Raw genomic sequence first — 20,182 nt, forward strand, 5'->3', positions numbered from 1 at the left:
TTTTGTATTGTCCTAAAAGTATTGTAAAAGGAACACTGCATTGCTACATGATCTTGACTTACTTCAAAGTCAGAAACAACAAAAAATTATGCTGACATCTGTGATTTTTGTCCACTGCGAAAGCAAAAATAATCAAGGCATTTCTAAGAACTATGATGAGAGACAACAATAAAGAAAGCCAGTAACACTAGGTGCAACAGCTGGAGAATCAAAAGTTGGTGTTGAGGAACACTGAACCATGCAGCCAGCAGAAGAAATGGCTCAGTTTCTCAGGTTATCTGTCCTCCAGAGTAAATCACATGCCAACCAGTCTCAAGGAAATTGCTGATAATGGAAGCACATAGGAAGAGAGACCTCACCGATACAAAGGCTGATGACAACAGAATTGTCAATGGATTGTTCCTCTCCCATGCTAAGAGGGCAAAGCTCTGGAACAACAGCTATTTGAGCGTGAAGACCACAGAGATCCGAGCTTCTGAGTCATATCATGCATGTGCATTGCAAGCTTAAACATTCTTGATACAGCCTCAGAGAGTGCCAATGAGAAATCATACCCAACATCAACAGGGAGAAAGTTCCTTAAGGATGCTTACTACTCAAAGGCTTGAAACCAATACAGGCAAGTAATACCTAGTAATTGGTGCATCTAACCTGTAATAAGGACGACAAAACCGTCTAAACAACAATCCCTATTACAAAATCTCAAGGATCCTGTTCTCTCAAATATAGCTCTGAGAACTGCAATAAGCAGAAACTGAAAAAAAAAAAAAAAATCCACACTCCTAGGAACACATTTGTCTTTTCAGCAAGATGCATTTACAGTAGATCAGCAGGCTTCAGAAAGACCTTGCTAATAGTAATCAACGTGTAAAAGACTGAAAATGGAGAAAGCATGACAGCAGGATAAAAGCTGTTCATCAAGGGGGAGATGCACAGCAGTAGCCAGATGTAATTCCTGAAATGAATGCTGAGTCATTATGGTAAGTCAGATTTATATTCTCAGTCATATATGATATACCTCAAGCAATATCACACATCTCGTTACCCAGCTTTCAAACTCCAAGGTATGTCATTTGTTACAGCACCCTGGTAGTCAATACCGGTTGCTGATACCCTGAAAAAGAACAGGGTGTGGAGCTGAAATACATCAGGATGATTGTATTTATGCCTAAACTTGTAGTCACAAACAGGGCCTTGAGGAAGAGGAAGAGCAGCTCTCCTGGCTGCTGAACTCCCTCAGCAGGCACCTTCGTGCTGTGGCATTCAAAAGCCAGCAAAAAGGCAAGGTCAGTACCTTACCGAACAGCTGTTCTCCTGTTCAACACCCGATACCAAAACAAAGACCAAGTCATGAGAAAGCCTGCCAAGGTCGCCGCTTAATTGAAATTAAAGTCTCAATATCACATATTATGAGGGTGTTTCCAAAATCCAGCATTTTCTTTCGAAGAAGGTGAAACCCACACAATTGCAACCCCAGATAAAGGGGTTGATGGACAAGCCCTCATGTAGCCAAGCCCACTGCACCAGTAGCAGTGAAGAAGAAATGTTCTGTTAAGCCTTCACTCTGGGATTGCTAAACTTGTGGATGAGAGGGCTAACCCCAGAGTTAGAAGATTATGATCTCATGTGCATGAGTACTTGCCACACTGGTGAGGAGTGCCACACTATTCAGCAAAGGAAGGAAAGCAAGAGACATTGGGAGGTCACAGGTCTCACTGGGATTAAAGGGCAGAGCTGACAAAGTTGACTGAGGTCTTATCGGCTTGAGAGAAAAACAAGAACAAAACCCCAAAACAAAAACAACCACCAACACCAAAACTTTATTGTCCACATAAAGTTTTGTGAATTTTTCCAGAAGATCATCATCCAGCTTACACTCACTGTTTAAATACGCTTAAAGGCTTGACCTAGCTAACATTTGGAAAGACATGTTCCCTTCCAAGGCTGCAGACATGCCTCATATGAGCATGGCACCTGACAGTTGCAAGTAGTTCAAGGTTGAAACGTGACCTTCAGGAAAATCCCTGAAGATGAACCAAAGATCAAAAAGCAAATCCTTAAAGAGAAACTGCAGAAATATTGGAAAGGAAGGTGGAAGGTTAAGAAAAACTTGCAGAAATTAAATACTCTTAAGAAAACTGGAAGTGGTTTAGGAATATATTTTCTCCATATACACAGCCATGAGCTTCAAGCTGGGCTACATGCAGGTGTGTCATCAACAGATTCTGCCAAGTGACAGCTCACAATCATTCTTACTAACTCACAAGTTTTTATCACCACTTAAACCTAAAAAAACCTGGAACAACTCTCCCAAACCTACTACTAGTAGCCATTACAAGCTTTGGTTACCTGCTACACATTCTTCTCCCAGATACCACACTTTTTTGTATAAATCAGGCAAAAGCCAAACTGATCAACAGGTGATAAAGGAACTAGCAGATGAAAATAATTACTTGCAATTAAAGAAAGGGTTTTGGCCCTCCAAACTATGCAGAAGCCAACACTTGCTGCCATCCCTGAGATATGGTCTCTAGTAGGTCTGTGCTGTTTAAATCTGATAATCAAAGGGGGGGGGGAGGGGGGGGGGAGAGAGGGCAGTGGGGGGAAGTCTTCCGGAGCCATCACTTACCTCTATCTGGAAATCGCTGCACTTATAAAACAAACTGGTTCCAAACTGGATCCACATCAACACAGCTCTTCTGTAAACCATGGTTTGGGGTTTTTTTTCTCCTTTTTCTGCCAGCTGAGGAACCACCATTTTTTCCTTGGCAAAACAGAAGTTTACCACTGGATTCTTTCCCTAGTAGCTGAATTATTAATAGCGTGCTGATAAACCAGCAGGACATCTCACAACTGTCTGTAAATAAGTAGTCAGTTAAGTAGTCTCGGTTCTACACTTTTAGCTACTCATATTTTTCCCACTTCAATCTTAACCTTTGATTCTTTTCCAAAAATTGTGTTACAAGCTGTATTTCCATCATTACTGAACTTTATACTGAAATAAGTGACTGTATACAGATTAGTTATACTGCTAAACTCAGTGGTTTGGTTTTTTTTTTTTGGTTAAGAGTGGCAAGTACAGCTGTTTCCAATTGCTTGCTCTTCTATAAAACTCATGCTTTGCAATCACAGCTCTAAAGAAGCACTTTTAAGTTGCCATGTAACCTGAAGTCCATTCTGGCATGCAATTTCTAGTGAAAAGTCCCATTGTTTTTTTTCTCCTCTTTACAACATACTTTCATTCCAAGACTCATTCTATAGCACAGTATTTCAGCCACAGCTCAGCTTATGTTCATGTTCTTTGAAAAGCATAGAAAACTGTAGCTGCATGAGAAGCAGGTGAAGCTTTATCTTTAATATCCAGAAAAGAACACTTCCTTACACCTGTAAGTTTGCAAAGTCTTCAAACAGAAGTACTTTATCCTGAATCATTGCTATTTTCTGAAGGGCTATCGATTGATGCCTTAATTTAGTCTGCATAGTGAAGTGTGACTACATCTTGATTATAATCTTTCATATTATACGAATCTGTTTAAAATGGAAATAAGTGACATCTGATCATTCCATATGGTGATACGTTTGACTAACCTGTAAGAAATTCTATTTTGAAGATCCTATTTTAAACATACTGAGAGCATCAAGATGCCTTTTAAGCAGTATTAGAAGTTTAGCACAACTTCACTGAACATGTATGTTATTGGTAATTCCTAATTTGCAGCAGGACTTTCATCCCTTTGACAGAATTTAAGTTATCAAAGTACAAAACTTGTCTGCATACAGAAGTAGGAGCGTGGAGATACACAACTACTTAAATGTACAGTTTCATTAAATCTTTGCATACACAATGAAATCACCAAAACATCAAGTTCTAAAAACTAGACAAATATTGACTAGCTAATTGCATGTATCTTAATGACAGAAAGGGAAGTAATTTTACCAATACATTAGTAGCAGAAGACTAAGTTTGCCACTTTGTGCACAATTACACAACGGGACTGTCTATTTTACAATATCATTAATTGCCTAGTGTGCTTTATCTTGGCCTAAGTTTAGTGAGATCAAGCCATTAGGAGTTTTGCTATTGGCAAAGCAATGCTAAATGTTAGAATTAGAAAATTCTATTCTGACACATTTATATATCACCTTTTCAACTCAAAGTTTCAAAGGAGTTGCTAGACAGAGGCACCACTTACATTTTACAAACAAAAAAAAGCCAAGGTGACTGAAGTATGCAGTACAGCAAGGATGAGGTAAGTCTATGCATTCCAGGTTATTCTGTTCTGCACAAATCCACACCTGTAAACTGTGGATGTACGTTGAAAGACAAGAGAGCTGGTCCTCTTTAAATATTGAGCTGCCTGACTTTAAGCCATTATTTGCTTCATCTGCCAGCAGTCAGTATTTGACAAGGTAAAAGAAGGTTAAATAATTGGATCACAAAAGCAACCTGGCAAGTTTCCAGGCTCAGTTAGCCCAATTAATGAATTGTTCTTATACTGCTTCAGTAAATCCTTAAGCTCACTCCACAGGGAGATAGGAAAAGCTCAAACTCTACCACTTCCCTTCTATCCCATTAGGGCTCTCTGTAGAATAAACAAACAGATTGACAGATGCCAGCTATACATACATCTGTAGGTGTACCAGTCTGACCCTGGCTCCTGCACTTATAATTATTTAAAAACTAGTCCTGTTTTACATAAGTTGAGATGTTTCCTTTCAGTGAAACATACTCTTATCTACTATTGCACCAGAAGGACAAATGAAGAACCATCTTCATTAAGTTCATGTTAAATCATGTTTTTTATTTCCACAGCAAATACAAGCTTCAAAATATAACACCCCCTGCAGCTTCATGATATCAGGCATTTTTAAGTATGAGAATTGTTTTTGAAACTACTCATTTGATATGTTCTGTAAAGTTGATTAGAATCTTCTCCCAGAGGTTATGAACAAAATTTATCAAACCAGATACAGCTTTCATATCTCTTTATTATGTAAATCATGAATATTGCCATCCCCTTTAACAAGCTAAGGAAAGCTATATGCATGGGGGTGGGGGGGAAATCATCTGGTACATAGGGAATGTACCGTCTGCTTCCCACAAAAGCCAACAAAAGAAGTTGAAAAAAAACAGACTAGGAGTGGTCAGGCCCATCAACGAACAGTATCTTTTAAAATTTGAGTTAAAAAAATATATTGACACAGTTGAAAATTATTTTTGTAAAATACAGAAATGAAAAGCTTTTGGAAGGATGTTGTATGCATGCAAAGTGTCCCCCTTTTAAACACTATTAAGAAAATGGTATTTCAAAATAACCAAAACCTCGGTGTACTGCAGAGATGAAAATATTCAGACTTTTTGCTTCTTACTTCCTAGATGCATCAGGTTTACAATATGAAAGTAGAATAATTACGACTGATGTGTAGTAATCAACCATTATAATGAATTAGGCCAGAAATAATTGTCTGAACCAAGTCATTTTAACCTAAATCATGCAGTGGGGAGGGAGGGGGAAGATGCTTTGCTACTAAGTAGAAAGACACTTATCTTCCCTTCACTTGGTTGCATTGACAATTTCTACTGCCATTAACATCCAGGAGCAGTCTCAGACCAAACTCTCCATGGTTACCACAAAAGACTCCCTGAAAACTGCCGCCAAAGATGCAAATCTAGAAACAACCACATATAGAAATGGGGGACCATAAAGAAAGAAAACTTTCTATAGTACTTTTTGCAACAACTTTAATACACATTCCTCTCCCATAATGCTGTGAAGAGAAGAAAATGATTGGCTAGATAGAATTTTCTGTGTATAATTCAGTTAAGACAACCAATCACAAAACAAAATTCATATTTAACTTGGTAATAAATGCCTTATATCATGAAGTCATCCCTTGTCTTGAGGACTGTGTCTGTAAAAATAAAAGAGGATATATGCACCATTTAATATTGTCTGAAGTGGTTAAATTGTTGTAACTACTTTTCTGATCCAAGGAGCCATTTTTTTTTTCCCTTTCACATCCTCCACACAGTCATTAAGTAAGGCACAGTGATGAACGAGCAAGATGAAGATATTTCCGACTATTAAACTTCTACATCTTGTATGAAGCTTTATTTTTATGGTACACTTTTTGGATGTCAGTGACATTGATTTTTTTTTTGTTCTCTCCACTAATACCCAAGAAGTTACCCTATCAGCTGCAGATGTTCTACAAGCAACTGAGCATTTCATATTTACCAGTTGCAAAAAGCTCATATTCATACTTTGGTAGCAACCACAAAGCCCAACAGATCCCAGCAAAGATGCCATTTAGGCACGATGCACAATACTAAAGACGGAAGCAGCCTTATTCAGAAATCTATGACTATGGGAAGATCCAACTCATTAATTAGACCATGAAAATCTTTTAAAAACCCACCAGAAAATCCCAAAACACACAAACCACAGCACAATTCACAGAGTACATTCAAAACATACAAAGAGAAGTCACATAACCTGCAATACCTAGACCATAAACAACTCAAGTTATTTCAATTTGTAAACTACAAAACTTTTTCAAGGGATTTCTAGGTATCAGTTTCAGGTTTGATTAGTTTCCTGACACATTATTACCACACCCTCACATGCGTTGTCAAACCATGCTTTTAGAGGAAAGGACAAAAGAGATTTAAGGTTGATGTTGAAATAACTGGGGTGGGGGTGGCTATTGGCCCAAGTTTTACTATTAATGCAGACAATTTGACTTTTTAAAATATAAAGGTAGGTTGTTTGGTTGTTTTTTTTTTTAACTAGGAAATTAGACCTCACTAAAAGACTTCATATTGGATCCACACAAATCATCTGATGTGATCACAAAGAACCAGATGAAGTGATTCAGAGTTCCTAGCTGAACTATAAAACGATAAACTACACTGAAAAACTGAAAAAAAGAAACCAGCTGAATTATTCACAGAAGCATGCAGAAAAGCAAGCCAGCTGGTTCACACAAACAACCTCTCATGGCAGGAGAAAAAACCCATCAATCCCTATTACAACCAGAACACTTCAGTGCTTACAAGCTTGGGAAGCCCCAGCATGGGTCCCTATGATGGCTAAACTTATTTACATTTATTTCTAGTTGCAACACTACTTATTAAGTGTCTAGCTGAGGTTAGTAGCCTATAAATGATCAGCAAACAAAGTATTTTCCTGAATCTGGGACTTGAGAAGTACAAGAACATGGCTTGTAAAGGCCTTCCTTGATTATTCACACACATGTGAGCAGTGCTTTTCCAGTCAAGCTTATCACACAGCACACACCATGTATCTGTTCAAAGTCAGCAACTGTGAGTGTTCACAAAAATTAAATCCATCATCTCACGTCAGTCTTCCATGTAGAAGGCCGTTGTCCAGGACCAAGACCATCCCAGCCCACGCCAGCCTCCCATCGGTGCTGGTTAAGAACAAGTGGATTGCTTCAACCCTGCACACCTCCCCTGTCTGCTTAATGACCAGACAGGAGCCATCAGTTTGCTACCGATACTAGGAAAATTAGTTCCTTAGAAGGAAGATGCTGATTTCTTTCCTAGTATTTTCATATCTTTAACTTGACAAATTTTTCTTACAAAAAACACACAAATGTCTATTTGCTGTTGAACTGGAGCTCTCCCTGAACAGCAAGAACAAAATGTTGCCATTTCTGCCAACTGCACATTTTCCCTCATTTACCTTGTTAGAAACAGCCAAAGGAAAGCCAAGTTCAGTGTCTGTAGTCTTAGAAGCTCAAGCCCACAACAAACACCCTGTTTGAGGTTGAATGTAACACACTGCTACCATGCTGTTGCTGAGGCAGTGGCTAACTAGCAGTATTTTCTATAAAGTAAGGTTTGTTAAAACCAAAGTAGTGGGGTTTTATTTTTATTACATTAAGTACTGAATGCAAGAAACTTTTTTTACTTAGGTGCTAAAGAAGGACAAAGTACATTAGGGAGAAAAAGTGAAACAACTCCAGCAACAAAAGAAAAAACATGTTTCCAGAATTTCACATGCAGTGATACCCATAATCAAAGGCTGCAATGTGTCTGAAAAATACTCTTTTGCAGTAAAATACCCTTAGTTACCAACATAACAGTGATGTAAAAGAAGCTCAAAGTGACACATAGAAGGGAATCTAGGAGCACCACTACAGCAATAAAATCTCCTTTCCGATGAGTGTCACCATCGATTAGGTAACAAATAACATTTCTGAATCTATTAAACCCATTTAACATTACAAAAATCTATCTATTGTCAAATTGATTACACTCTCTGTAACGTTCTTTTGTATGGAAAACTGAACATTCAAAAACTGAGAAAAAAAGCTCAGAATAAAACTTTATTTGGCTCCTGATCCATATTACTAGAAAAGTTCCTCAACTATGCACACCTTTTGTCTCATCTTTTCAGAAGTCCGTTTCTTTAATTTCTGAAATAATTTTAAAATCTACATCTGTGGATAAGCCACTGAGTAGGATTGCATCACTACGCAAACCGTAGCATACACTGAACACACCACCTGCTGAAAAGAACTTTTTCCTGCCAAATTTGCTTTCAGACAGTTCACTTAGAAGTGACCAGGAGAGCCAGCACAAGGGTGTCAGCAATCCTCCATGAACAGCGCTGAGGACTTTGTTGGAATAAATTGGCCCAATCAGGTTTTATAGCCATCATTTTATCCCAACATATTTTGAAGCACTGCCATAGGCTAGCTGCTAAATTCCATCTTAGTTATTGAGCAAAGACCTACTCCCTTTATTTAGGGCTGACTGAAACCGAACACTTACTTGGTAAGTTTATAAATGTAATGTGAAGAGCAGGTCAGCCAATTTCACCTGGGTTTTATTCCAGCAGGTAGCTGATTTTTATTTTAACAACTCTGGTAACATTGTTAATTTAATTTAACAACAGGTATAGCCCAGCCTTTGCATTAATAACATTGAAAAGTTTTTTACCTTTATTTTATAATTCAGGTCTACTAATGCATAGACTTTGGAATGACAAGGCAAAGAACACTGAGACTTCAGGCAATTTACCTCACCAACCTGACCACCTACATGGCCATGCCCAAACAAACACTTGCTACTCATATGGTGTGAAAAGTCTGATTCAAGTGAACTATTCTGTGTTTTTTTTCTTTGATTCAAGCTGTTCCTTTATTAGAGAAATGTGTTCAATGGACTCTAATCCCCTTTTAGAAGCTGCAGATGAGTGCATTAAATTGCAAAAATAAAAATAACATAGGAAGAATAGGGAATGGACTGGCAACTCAATTAGCCAGGAAATCAAAAAGGGGGGGGCGCGCCACGGACACAACACCGAACAAACTGGCATGGTTATCTTTGTTTACTGACTATAATCTACTTAAGCCCATGTAGCAGATTCTCTTTCCTTTCCTTTTCCACACTCCACTAAAACCTTGATATATAAGTAACTGTCATCAAGAACTATATCAGCAGTATCACCTTGAAAATTCTTCTCAGTGCAAACTTTGAAAGTGTTGCTCCTTCTAGGAAGAAGTTATTGACTGCACAGGGAATCAAGCAAATAATTACTTTTCTCTAAGTATTCACACATTTTATATAGCTGCTCAAATTAACAGATCAGATTCATCCTTCATTTGGCCGGAATGTAAATGGCAGCTAAAAGACTAATCTGCAAAAGTAAAAAAAAAAACCCCAAATTCAAGTTAATTTCATCTATAAAAAAATTTATTCTGCTGTAATCTTGTGTTTGCTGTTCAAGAATTACCAACTCACACAAACACAGCATATTTAAGTGCTGGAGTTATGACTGGTGACCTGCTTTTACACCTTGGTATTTTAAAGATTAACAAAACCAACTTGTATTGAACTTGAATTTAATAAGAACTACCCCAAAATGAGGGATTTGATCATTAAGACAAGAACACACTCCTAAGCTTACAAGACCTTCTCCCCACGCCTAAGCAAAAATGTAACTTTTTATTATTGACACACAGGCCCTTAGCTAGGGTCTCAGTATTGGTCAACACCATACAGAAGGTTTGTCTAATTACATACTCTCCCTAATGCACACCTTTAAGTTGCACTAGCTTTCAATTGCAAGTTCAACAGCTGTACTTGAACAACAGCATCTTTACAAATACACCTCACCCAGATTTCAAATACTCTAATAAGCAGAAATGTTGTTCCAGTATTTCCTACCACTAAAAACCATGTGCTTACTTTTCATCTAAGGCTATGTTTCCAGCCATTGCTTCTTACTGTTTCCTTCTGTGATACCTTTGAGAGCCCTCATCACCTTTGTTTTTCATGTAAAGCACTAACTAGCCTCCTGAATAAACTCAGTCAATGCAGAACTACCAAGCCCAATTCCTTAACTTATTCTCCCATTTCTCTGAGTCTCCTCCATCCTTCCCAGCTTGCAGGCAGCAGAAACAAAGAGATTCCAAGTAGCAGATGAACACAGTGTTACTTCAGAAAGCTGCTATCATCTACTCAGGAGTTCCACCAACACATGCAGCATGCACATCATCTGCCTTGGCCAATAGGTCCCAAACTTTCTGTAGCTGTACGCTGAGAAAACTGACAAAGCTCTCCTGCAGGACATTCAACTCCTTGCATCTCCCACACCTACTCTCTCACAATCTTTTCCTCCTCTTGTGCAAATGATTTTAATAGCGCTGCCACTGACATCAAACTACAGATACTAAGTGGGATGGACCCATTTGATTCCATCTGAAGCCACCTGGACATCTAACTTGTTCAAAGCTCCCAGTTTTGAAAGCATAGTTTGGCAGTACCTAAACTTACCAGTATAGAACCAGTCTGGCAAAGCTCATGCTTGCCTCATGCTCTGGCGTGCCTCAAATTGGAGAGCCACTGCCATATGCCACGAGACTGCACAGAGAACCTGTGTCAACTGATTATCCACCACTTCTTCCTATTCTTTGCAATTGCTGCTTCCCAGATGTCGTGGTTTAAGCCCAGCCGGCAACAAAGGACCATGAGGCTGCTCACTCACTCCTCCCCAACCCAGTGGGATGAGGAGGGGAAAACATAAAGAAATGCTCGTGGGTCGAGACAAGGACAGGGAGGGATCACCCACCAATTATGGTCACAGATAAAAGACAGACTCAACTTGGAGAAAAAACAAGATCAGCTTAATTTACTACAACCAAATCAAAACAAGGATACTGAGAAGTAAACCCAAACCTTAGAACACCTCCTCCCGCCCTGCTTCCCAGCTCAACTCCACTCCCAGTTGTACCTCCTCTCCCAGCAGCGCAGGGGGACGGAAAATGGGGGTCAGGGTCAGTTCGTCACACATAGTCTCTGCTGCTCCGTCCTCCTCAGGGGGAGGACTTCTCACTCATCCCCTGCTCCACCGTGGGGTCCCTCCCATGGGAGACAGTCCTTCACAAACTTCTCCAGCATGGGTCCTTTCTACGGCCCACAGTTCTTCATGAACTTCTCTGGCATGGGCCCCTTCTGCAGACTGCAGTCCTTCAGTCACAGACCACTCCAGCATGGGCTTTCCCATGGAGTCACAGCCATCTTCGGGGGCATCCCCCTGCTCCAGCGTAGGCTCCTCCCCGGGCTGCAGGTGGGCATCTGCTCCCGCGTTCACCTCCATGGGCTGGGGGGGGACAGCCTGTTGTCTCACCACGGGCTGCAGGGGCATCCCCTCCTCCGGTGTACCCCCTCCCCTCCTTCTTCACTGACAGCAGTATCTGCAGAGGTGTTCCTCTCACATCCCACTACCCTCCAAGCTGCAGGTTCCCCTTCTTAAATCTGTTCTCCCAGAGGCATTACCACCATCGTGGATGGGCTCGGCCTTGGCCACAGGTGGGTCTAACTTGGAGCTGGGGAAGCTTCTAGTAGCTTCTCACAGGAGCCACCCCTGCAGCCCCTCCCCTGCTACCAAAACCCCACCACACAAACCCAAAACACGCCTCATTGTCCCTGCATGCACTACTCTGAAGTGCCTGGCTCCATCTTCTGGATAATTTCTTTGGAGATAAGGGACATCAAAAGTTCAAAGACCTTCTCCACTAGCCTCTTCCCCTCCTTTTTCAAGGGCTCTTGCATGCAAACTGCCCTCAGCTGCTGATTTAAAGTTTTCTCAGTCCAGTGGACAAGGCTTAACATTCTCAATTATGGCTGAAAAAAGGCATACAGCATCTTCTATCCCTTCCCTATGCCCAACAGCAAATTCCTTTAAGTACTTCTGCCTTTCCCAAATCATTTGAGAAGCATGGGATTTCAATACTATTATGCTCCAATATTTCTTGGGACTCCTTTGTCCTTGATACAGTTATTCTTTCAGTCTCAATGGGTCACATTTTGATGATTTTTTTGATGTTTCTGTGCTCTGAACCTGGGAATGGCAACATTTTTAACTATAGAAAGTACCTCCTCATTCATTCCTCTAGTGTTCGTAGCATTATTATCTCACCTGCCTCCAGTTATGCAAAATAAAATTGTTCTAGCTATTACAACCTGCCAAATTAAGCCTCTGGCTTCCTGGTGGCCAGTTTCTTACTTTCTTGGGTCTGGGTAACAGTTCTTTGCAAATCAGGTTGGAGAGAATGATGACTACTTCAACAATTTTCTGTATTGTCAGATCTTGTTTTTCCAAACCACAATGCTTTCTTCCTGCTGAGCCACCAATACAAACCTCATACAGAGAAAGTCTGGCTTCAGGTCAGAAAGAGGAAAGCATTCACCCACTGTTGATCAGCAGTAGGAGATCAATGCAATGTCTGCACTACAAAATTGTGTCTCAAATGATCACAGACCTTCTCTCAAGATACACTTGCAGTTTCAACAGCAGCAACAGGCAGGTGAAGATCCTCAAAGTCAGCAGGTACATAACAGAAGAGGACAGGTATAGTAGGTACGTAAGTTCTCAAGCCAAGGCCAAGGGATACTAAGGGAAATAGGATTAAAGAAAAAGATTAATTTCTCCAGATCTGGTCATGCAACACACCTATGCTAATTTAATAGGTTACTGCTGCTGAAAGATGCAGCTCTGCTTATAACTCCCAACCACTGCAGCCTCCCATACACCAGCCTTAGAGCTCAAGTGGTCACAAAGTATACTCAATCAAATCACTAACGGGGCAAGTTAAGCAACAGCCAGACCCATTCACTTTGTGCCAGGTTAAGTTTTCTGTTCAGTTAATGAACTGAAACAGCTCTCTTTTTTTTTGGCACCAGCTAGCTGTTAGATCTTCTTAGTTCCTACAGGGTAACTAGGTCCTCACTTTCACTTTTGACATCTCCATACAAGGAAATACCAATAAAGTACACAGAAAATGTAACTGTACTAGAACAGCCATGAGAGTCAAAGCCAGGCAACTCATTCAGATGTTTTCCTTTTTCTTCTCTCATACGTGTGCTCTCTCCATCTTCTTTTGCATCTTGCCCATGTCCATACCATACAGCTTTATATAGAGCTCATGTCAAATTTGGTGTGCATGTTTGGTGCTGTAATGGATGCAAGTGTTGTTGAAAGCACATTTAAATATGCTGAAAATGGTTTCAGTTCTTTAAGAGGGTGGCTGAGGAGAGGTGCGGCAGCATAACTATTTTTCACTTTGGCAAGTAGGCAAAGGGTGTGGCTGCACAAGGCAGGATTGCAGCTGGAAAGACAGACCTGCTCCCCTTCAGTGTGCCCCAAACGACTGCTTCTGCCGCAAGTCTGCACCAGCTCCAGCACTCAGACCCCTTCCAAACCCCGAGTGAGATTAACCCAGGAAACAAAATTTTAAGGAAACAAAATGGGATTGGTGGGGAGAATTAGTTTTCTTTTAATTGAATGATCTGAACTGGCTCATAGAAAGGTCTCTTGAGCCCCATACTAAGCATACAGGATAGCATCCTGCAGCCCAGAGGACAAGTGGAAATCCCAAGCAGCAAGGGACTATGCTGTCCTCAGCCACTGGTGAAATAACAAAGTTTTTCAGCTTAATAGCAAACAGTTATGTTTTCCTCAAGCTCTTCCATTACTACCAGCTTCCCCCTGCAGCTCCTTAATAGTGATCACTATTAAGTGATTACTAATCACTTAATCACTTGGAATCTCTTTATTAAAATAAAGAGATTGCAAGCAATTCCTTTAAAACAGTAGTCATCTGTGAACTTTAGAAAGTTCACATATTTGATTCCGTGACAGCGAAGCCTAGTACAAAAAAACCCACCAAATGCAAAGCTACCCAGTACTAACATACAAAGTCTGACTGCCCAAAACAGAAGTTTAGACAAACATTACAGTTACAAAGACAAATATGGGAATTAAAAAAAAAAAATCAGACTTAAGCTTGACCATTCAATCCAATGTAGTCCCTTGTGTGCAAGTACTGGGAAAATCTACATGACCACATTTATTTTTCAACAAGACCTCTGACTCATCCAGCACATTGAAGAGACATTGTTCAATGAACAGAATATTGAATAGGTTTGTGTTTTGTTTTTTAATTCTTTTGCCAAGATAGAAATGCTTCAGAATGCAAGAGCACATGAACAGGAAGGTCATGGCTGGGGGTACAGATCGGGGGTACTTGTGAAGGAGTTACTAGGCTGGCACCACGCGTTCAAACTTTTTCATCCTAAAATAGAAAATCTGTATTTGTTTATACTCAAAATGGTCTCATTCAGATATGTTATGGTACAAAAAGCCACCTGATCCTAAACTCAGATTTAGTCTGAGCATGGATTTATTTCAAGTCCCACCAAGATACCCAGCAGCACCTCTCATTTGTGTCCAGAACCCAATGCAGCAGCAACAACCTGGTGAATGCTTGTAACTGGATGCAGTACAGAAAGCAGGACCACATGAGAATTTAAAAAAAAAAAAAAAAAAAAAGAGATGGTACTGCTTGCACAGAAGTTGGTATCTTCAAAAGTAACACCTGGATCTGGTTTCATCTTGTATAACCTGTATTAAAATAGTTTCCAGGTATGTGCAGAATAAAGCTATCTACTGATAAGTTGATTTTTACTCAATCTCTTGCATTTAAATTTAAGAGATAGGAACATAAAAATTTCCACATGGAAAAATCATTAGCAGTGAAATTGTCCTAGTTCAAAGCAATAGATTTTAACATTTGCCTCCAAAAGCCTTGGTAAACTTAAGGCACCACTGACATTACCCTTCCAAATGCTGTGTTGTAGGAGTATTTTTTTCAGCCAATTACAAAGTTATGTTTAACAGTAGCACTTTAAACTACTTAAAGTCTAGACCCACTTTAGCAAGTGTAAGTTTCAGAACAAAGATAAAAATGTCAGAGGATGATGCTAAATGGCTGCCTGCCTTTTCCTTCAACTTAAGTTAAAGCAAACGGGCTCCCAGGCAACGTAAGAGCTTGTGGATGGGGATCACAGAAGAAGGGGGGACGAACAGCAGCACAAGGGAGAGGGCAATGTAACGCTGACATCTGCTCCGTTTCATGTTGCAATGCTTGCTCCATCTAAGTTTACTCAGCAGGCTATCGGAACTCCATTTCCAGCACAGAAATTTGCTTATTTACAAAAAAAAAAAAAAAAAAAAAAAAATCTATTTTGCAGAAGTGCTTATCAAAAGGATTTTGGTTTTTTTATTTCTTAAGTAACCAGTAAAGTCTGAATACTGCATTTTCAGGAAAGCATTACAAAGCTACGCTATTAAGATTTACTTTTTATCGTCACCAGAAAGGACTGGGGCATAGCTGTATGGCCATTCAAATGCCAAAAATGGCCTGTTCTGCCTGAAAGTTATGAATCTGTAGTTATTTTTCCCCAAATATAACAGTCACTACATAATACATAGTTATGATTCAACTCCACCTCTTATGATGGTGATTATTTCAATTACCACCAAGATCTTAAAAGATTTGAGATAAATGAAATGCACTAGCATTTTTAAATTGACACCCCAAATCCTGTTTAAATTGTTTGAATAATTGGTTTAAACATTTATGAGACAAAGCCGTTCCTGTTCACAACAGACAAATGCTTCAGGGCTCTACTTTTTTTTAGACTGGAATAAAGAAGTCCCTACATTGCTAGTACAAAAAATACAGATACTCTTAGAGTTAAGGATTTCAAATAGCTACAATTAGTCCCTTCATTTTGACTGATGATCAGAAGACACTTTAATGGCCTTACTGCATTTTATAAACAGCTATGGAATTTTAAATCAATTAAATTCCTGTTAATCTAATATGTACAAGCTGCTGATGTAACCTGTACAAACACTAAGTTTCACTTGCCTTGCCCATTCATCTAACTCAATTAGGTTTCTCAAGTTCCCCAGTCTTCTCTCTCCAGTCTTGATTAAGACGAGGAAAAAAATTCCACCAGAGCTACTATCCACTTATCAACCATGACTTTTATTAATTAATGAGAGCATTTTGCTTTTTACTCCTGGAAAAATTAGACCCTCCAGAGGTCTGGGAAAAAAGCTGTAAAAACCTATGTCCTAGGTTCCCGTCAACTTCCCCATTATCCATTAGTCTGACAAATTTAAATAAATCTGGGAAGTAGCCCAACACAATTTTCTCGTAGAAAAGGTTAGGCAGTATTATCACAGCCTGTTTTAATCTTAACCATTATTTGACCTAGTTTCTACGTAACCGTTACTATATTCTCTAGAACAGGATCTGGAAATCTTAGGTAATAAGCTTCTATTAGAAAGTGACAGGTAGCTCTTCAGTCCTCAAAAAAACTACACATCATTTTCTATGGGAATAACCCAAGGAATAACCTCCCAAACTATGTCATAGCATTCTCCTTAAATTTTTAAGTGACAGAAAGGTAACAAATAATAAATGGCTAATATGCCATCTTGGAATATATTGAGATTACTGTAAGTAATACAACCAAGATTGCAGGAATTCAGCTCCTCCATTAGACCTCCAGCCTCTCAGAGCCTGAGCTGCAACTAGCTCACTTAGATACCAGATTTATTCCTTTAATTTACATTTTTTTACTCCTGAAAACTGTTTAGTGCGATCTTTATGCTACTACACATATGTATTTGGACAAGATTCCCCTATTGGAAATGCAACTCCTTTCCCAAGAAAATTATCTTGATATACCATTATTAACAGCTCAATTTTTCAGCTGAAGTTCTGCTATTTTAAACTTTCCAATATCCCCGACCTGCAAAGCTTTTCTGATTTTTGTATGTATATTCTTAGTATGTGCCTTGGTCTGTATGAAAACAACTGAATCCCAATAATCCTATATTCTCTACAGTTTTGTGGCTAAATCCTCCTGTGCTTCAGAGGTGAGATGCTCCCTTTTTAGCTTCTCTCAGGAACAAAGGTGTCATAGTTTTCCATAATTATCTTGTCAATTTTTTCAGCGTATGTAACTTAGCCCATAAACCATGGGTTTAAAACACTCAAAAACTGACACAAGTGGATAATAATTTCAAAGCCTCATGTATTTCTATTAGATACTCTAGTGTTCTTTCAACAGCTAAACTGATTTACTCATAAATTTAGAAAGTAATTTTAGTAATGAAATTATGAAAGATATTTAAAGAGTTTAGAATTCTAAAGCTTTTACAGTTGCTAAGGTTCCCTCCCCCTGATATTCCAGAAAGCAGCATTATTTTAACCTTCCTCCCAGAAGAAGAGAGACTGAAAATAAGAAATTCTGACTACTCATGTCAGCCATCAGCAACATCCCTGAAAAACTCTACAAGTCATTGCAGCTAGGAAAGAAAAAAAAAAAAAAGTAATTTCAATGTTCTGCACGCAGATTTTCCTTAAGGTCCTGTTGTTACTTTCTTTGTTGTAAGCATAAATAAAATTCACTACAAAAGCTACCAGTGAAGTCCCTGAAGAAGCTAGAAATGAGTAAAGTTATTAACACGGCATCAAGATCCAGTAAAATCTACTGGAAACACCAAAAAAAGGTTAAAGACATCAACATGACATTCTTCTGTCAAGTGACAGTTTTTATATTTATTTCTATTTTTAGGCCTCACTTTCAACAGCCCTCAGTCATTAAAGGACCTGCGCTCAGAACCTCCTCTAATAAATTCACATTTATTCAAGAATCTCCAAGAAAAGCCCTGCGAAAGCCCTGACATCAGAAACTTCCTCGAAAAACCTAAAAGAACTGAAGTGAGCCAACATTTGTTAATTAGCACCTAAGAAAGGTTAGGAACTAATAAGGGCTTGCTTCAGCATCCTTTCTGAACATACATAGATGTTCTCCTGGTAGAAGCACCACTGGTTCTCCATGTGAATGTGTAAATGGCAATGTCCTGAGGTCTTCACACGCTGTTTTCCTGCCTGTGTGTAAAGCAGTAACCATCCAGTGCAAACGGTTTCCTTGTGTCCCAATCTCCCAGCTTCCTGGTAGCAGAGGACTGCACTTGGCAAAAAGCTGCAACTTTCTACAGCACAAAAAGCATCACTGAGGTCCATCTGGGAACATAGCCCTGCACACTCTCAAAGTCCTTTCCTGCCCAAGATTTTGCAAGCATTTAGTGTAAGACCACAAGCATTTTTCAGAAAGAAAAAGAAAGCCTATTTGGAACTGATCCTGGGAGCAGAAAAAGGTAGAATAAAAACTTCTCAGCTAACACTAGCAAAGAAAAGAAAACTTCTTCTCCACTTGTCTGTTTTAAGCTGATCTACAGCTGTCCTGTCATCTTGAGTCAGAAAGGAAGAGTATGCTGTTAGGTCTTCCTACATGCAGTAGAAAAAGAAAGTAGTAGACAAGAGTTAGAGCAAGTGCCAGACACCGGGCAAAAAGAATTTATGCTGAGCAAGTATTGACACACTGAAAAAAACATAATTACTATTTGGAAAGTAACCAGGAAGATGAGGGTGGTGAAGCCCAGGAACACGTTGCCCAGAGAGGTGGTAGATGCCCCATCCCTGGAAACATTCAAGGTCAGGCTGGACGGGGCTCTGAGCCACCTGATCTAGTTGAAGATGTCCCCGCTCACTGCGGGGGGGTTGGTCTAGATGGCCTTTAAAGCTCTCTTCCAAGCCAAACCATTTTGTGATTCTATTCTATGATTCAGTTCAAGAAATAACTGGAATAACGGTGCCTCCTGGTTTTGTCAAAAAAACCCAACACTTCAATTTCTTCAAACATTTTCTCTAGTAAACATACCAATAGAATTTATTTTTTTTTAAATGCTCATGCCAGTTAAGCGTAGACTGAACAAAGTAGCAATCCAATAAACAGTTTAAAAATACTTGGATATGCTTGGAATCAAATAAATCACTTATCCAGAAAAACAAGTCCAAAACCTGAAGATGAGTCTCAAAGGACTAACACCAATTCCTATAATGTTGGTAATTGGATTTCTTTTAAACATAAGTTTCCTTAGTCTTAAAATACAATCCACTGGCATTTACCATTAAACATCCAATGGCTTCATTTCTTTAAATGCATTTTACTTCACTGCTATTAAAAATGTCTACAAATCCATAAGCCTGCAAAAGTTACTGTTTTATCACCTGGTTTATCATCTGAAGGTAGTATGTCAACATGAGCAGTTCTGGGTGGGGTGTGTGTGTGTGTGTGTGTGTCCCGCTCCCCGGTCACAATGTAGAAGTGTTGTGCATACAGAAATATCTCTATTTAAAATAATCTGAACCACATTTTGCCAAAGATACTTCTACCAATTATACACAACATTATTTTCCTGTGAACAGTAACATTGTCCTCCTAGCACAAAACTAGGCAATGGTCTTTATACAGCATCAGTTAACAATTTTACTGCAGTCATTCTACCAAATATGACATCCAGTGACAACAACTGCAAGATAAGTTCTCAAGTTTTGAAGTTCAGAGTTTCCCTTATAGAAGGGCATTGAGAACCTATTTCATATGATGAACACAATTTTGGTAAGATCAATACTGCATGAGTCATCAATCTGTCCAACAGTACCCTTCAGTCACCACAGGGAATTATATCAATTCATAATCTCTCTTTATTTTGCATTGTCAAAACGTTGCTTGTTTTAACACACCAAGGCTACCTCTTGTTATGATTTAGCCAATGTCACTTTTATTTTATCAGTATCACTAGTTACGGGCTCAGTGAATAATAGCCAGGAATGAAAAAAAACATTGGGAGACAGCAAGGAAAGAACGAATGGCTCACAGTATACCTGTCAGGTATGTCTCTTCTTAAGGAAAGTGTCTGTCCAAAGTTAGAAGATTGCT

The 20,182-nt window shown here is 39.3% G+C and overlaps 1 protein-coding gene and 1 long non-coding RNA gene across 9 annotated transcripts in view; one reads left to right on the top strand and one right to left on the bottom strand.

The window, feature by feature from the left end:
* DIP2A (disco interacting protein 2 homolog A) overlaps nucleotides 1-20,182 on the bottom strand; it is a 132,644-nt gene that overhangs the window by 97,490 nt on the left and 14,972 nt on the right. The gene's annotated exons all lie outside the window — the stretch shown is intronic.
* On the top strand, nucleotides 1,538-19,015 carry LOC115343095. Its single transcript, XR_003924001.1, has 3 exons — nucleotides 1,538-1,550; nucleotides 13,557-13,559; nucleotides 18,823-19,015. It is a non-coding gene; the product is annotated as an uncharacterized LOC115343095 (long non-coding RNA).

Source organism: Aquila chrysaetos, chromosome 6, assembly GCF_900496995.4.
Source record: "Aquila chrysaetos chrysaetos chromosome 6, bAquChr1.4, whole genome shotgun sequence".
NCBI classification, from domain to species: Eukaryota; Metazoa; Chordata; class Aves; order Accipitriformes; family Accipitridae; genus Aquila; species Aquila chrysaetos.